The sequence below is a fragment of the Dendrobium catenatum genome, unplaced genomic scaffold, assembly GCF_001605985.2.
Source record: "Dendrobium catenatum unplaced genomic scaffold, ASM160598v2 original_scaffold_41454, whole genome shotgun sequence".
In the NCBI taxonomy this organism is placed as follows: Eukaryota; Viridiplantae; Streptophyta; class Magnoliopsida; order Asparagales; family Orchidaceae; genus Dendrobium; species Dendrobium catenatum.
The window spans coordinates 54,170-57,596 of record NW_021359912.1 but is presented as its reverse complement, the minus strand read 5'-3'; the positions used below and the strand labels follow the sequence as shown (position 1 = coordinate 57,596).

Genomic DNA, 3,427 nt, shown 5'->3' with positions numbered 1-3,427 from the left:
TGAGAAACATCTACTCCAGGAAAAGGGATTTCTTAGATATTTGAGTATATTGCCTCTCCTAGGTTTTGGCTTAAGATCAAAGTGAAAGTCATCCGTTTTTTCTTATATCTATCAAAATTTTGAATCCTCAGTTAGTTCTTTTTAATGCAGTCATTCTCCATCCCCAATTTTTCTCAATCCTTTAGATTTCTTAAGATCAATCTTAAGTGAGGTGTGGAAGCTTTTAAATGGCATTATATTCTCAACTAATTCCAAATGCTTTTTGTTCAACTCATCAAAATATCAAGAAGAGCCATGTGATTAGAACAATTGTTTGCATGACCTTTAAGAATGACTTCATGCTCTTTTTAGATTTGAATGTTCTATTTTAGGCTTGCAATGAGTTTTTCTTAGTTTTTTGTATGATGCATGGATTTTTTCACCAAGAAATTTCAATACAATTCAATCATGGTTGGTTACATACCTCTTCCTCATCATTTGATTTTCTCCATTGTGTGGCATACTAGGACACATCTCACACACTTGCACAGTTTATCGTAGTACACGATGGGTGTGGAGACCAAAATTAAATAATGCACAGCATGGCACACAAGCATCACCTTCTACTTTTCATAAGATGGATCCCAAACCTGTTTGGGTTCCTAAATCTGACTGTTGTTGAGTTTTGCAGGTGTGCTCTCACCAAAGACCTCGTGGGAGCATAGGATAACTTGACATAAGGAGGCTTGCAGCTCAAAATTGCTTAAACTCACTACTTTATCAATTGCTTGAAATTTTTTTTTGTGTCTTTTTATTTTATTTTTACTAGTTTTTGTGCTCACTTTGTGTTGATTTTAGTTTGCTTTATTTTCATTTGTTTTATTTTGTTTACACGTTGCTCTTTAAATATGGCCTTCCATATGATTAATCTTTTCACGCTTTTAGATTTTGGAGTTTTTGGAGGTAGTGTTTAGCTTTTCAAAATTGGTTAAAGGGAGTATACTGTTGATGTTTTCCTTCCTTCTGACTTTGTTTTGTGGTATGATTTTCTTCTCTAAAATAAAAGTCTAAACTCGGTTTAACCAATGGCCTGTTATTTAAGATCTTTTTCTTATCTTGCTACATTAATTTATCTTATGCATAATAGCCAAAGTTCTTATATATCATTCAAGCTTTTGAAATCTTGCCATTGCATTTTTCACATGATTTTGAATTTGTGTTGTGGATTGTTCTTCCCTATGTTAGAGAGAGAGCTCCTATTCTCTAATATTTGAAGGATATACTCACAACTAAGTTTTTTTTAAGGGTATATTAAAGAGTTTCTAGCTTGCAAAACTTAAAAAGGAAAGAGGCCAATGAAGCCAAAATTAAAAAGAATGCTATATACACAAAAGTGTATCAAAGAATCAAAAGATGCTCAAAAGAGCAAATCAAAATGACAAGAGGCATAAAATGAGCCCACTAAATGCAAGCTATCCTCTCTTTGGTAAAACTCTTAAAACTTAGAAAACTCATTGATTATGTGATGTTTTCAAAGACTTGTTTTCAATTTTCATGATTGAGAAAAATTACTTTGGGTTATTACATATGAGATATTTTCTTTGTAAACAAGTCTTGAATGGATCTTATTATTTTATTTAGTTATTCTAAGTTGGATTTTTATTTTCCAAAAGAATTTTGTACCCTGAAGGATGTCCTATCTAGGGTTAATAGAATTAGATGTTCTACCTTCTTCTAATTGGGATTTGTTAAACTTCTTGATCTCTTGGAACTTTAAAAGTTTAATTTTTTTTTGAAAAGAAATCTCATGTGATGCCTCCATAAAACAAAAAAAAAAAATAGAAAAATTAAAATCAAAAAATATTCGTTTTTGTTTTTTTTTCCTTATGTTTTTGTTTTTCTTTTGTTGTGTTTTGACTGTTTTTTTTTTCTTTTTTTGTTATTTTTGAGGGTCTTGATCATCACCATCTTTTCCTTGAATTCAATTCCTAGTCACATCATCCTAGCCGATAGTTTTATCGTCCTGGACGATAGGACAAATTCTGTTCAAAATCCATCTGCTGACCTATTTCTGTGCTTGTTGTAACTCATCGTCCCGGACGATCCTATATCATCCTGGACGATTTGATCGAACTCATGGTGATAGTCCTGGCTGAAAGAAAATTTCGTCTGGCCGATGCATTTTATGTACATCATCCTGGCCGATACACTGGATCGTCCTGGACGATCCACGTGTCAGCACGTTTTGATCTTTAAATTCGGCCCTGGACGATCCATTATTGGACAATCAGCCTGGCCGATCCACTATTCGTCCTGGATGATACACGTGACAAGAATTTAAAACATTTTAACTTCGGCTGGTACGATCAATTATTGTGCATCTTCCTGGACGATACACCTAATCGGCCCGGACGATCTGCTTTTTCAACGGTCGTTCGGCCTAACTCCTCGGGCCGATCGCCTGTGTCTAATCGGCCCGGCCGATCTCTGATCTACCCGGACGATCTTACCGCCTTTTTTGACCAATCGGCCTGTATGCAATTATTGTGCCATATTGGCCTGGACGATTCTGCGATCGGCCAGGATGATATGGCTGTTTCTTTAAATTCAGGCCGTTCCAACCATGTTTTCTCACTCTCCACTCTTCTTCCTTTGTGTTTTCTTGTTAAACTTTCTTCTATGGCTGGTGGGAAGCGTGTTCGCCAGGCATCTGGGAGTTCTTCGAGGTCGACTTTGGATCCTCGATTCAGGGAGGTAGAAGATCAGGCTGCCTACCATCGCTACAAAGGGTGTAGTATCACCCTCTCCCGAACAATCAATCCTGCCTATCTCTCATACCCGGTAATGGATCTTTTCGCCCACACCTCCATTTGATTCATTATATCTCTTGCTTTCCCTTTCAATTCTGAGTTTCTTCGAGAGTTTTTTGCAAACCTTCGCTTCAACCCTACCTTCACAGCCCTGACCTCCTATGTGAATCGACGCCCTGTCGAAATCATATATCAGGATTGTGTTGATCTTTTACAGCTATCCATCACCGGGGATAAGCTGCACCTAATCGCCACTGACCCTGATCTTGACTGGTCCATGGCAAATCATTTCCTTTGCCAGACCAATGTACCTTACCATGTTGGGAGACTAGCTCTTTAGTCAAAGATGCTAGGACAATCCAACATGTCCTTCGCACATCCGTAATTCCAAAAGCCGGCGACCGAATCCACATCACCCCTCTACTTTCACTCACCACTTTCTACATCATGGCTCATAGGAAATTCAATACTGCGGACCTAATTTTCCAATACATTGATCACTTAACCACAATCCGTGATCCAGGCCACAAAAGGAAGCCCAATATAGCCTTAGGACACATCATAGCCTATGTCCTTGAAACCAAATACCAACTTCAGTATACTATTCCACCAAACCTCCCAACTCCCTTCTACTCAAA

General features: G+C 37.5%; 1 pseudogene; it reads right to left on the bottom strand.

Annotated features, from left to right (window-relative positions):
- LOC110095536 overlaps positions 1-3,108 on the bottom strand; it is a 15,063-nt pseudogene extending 11,955 nt beyond the window's left edge.
- Positions 3,109-3,427: the final 319 nt, after the last annotated feature.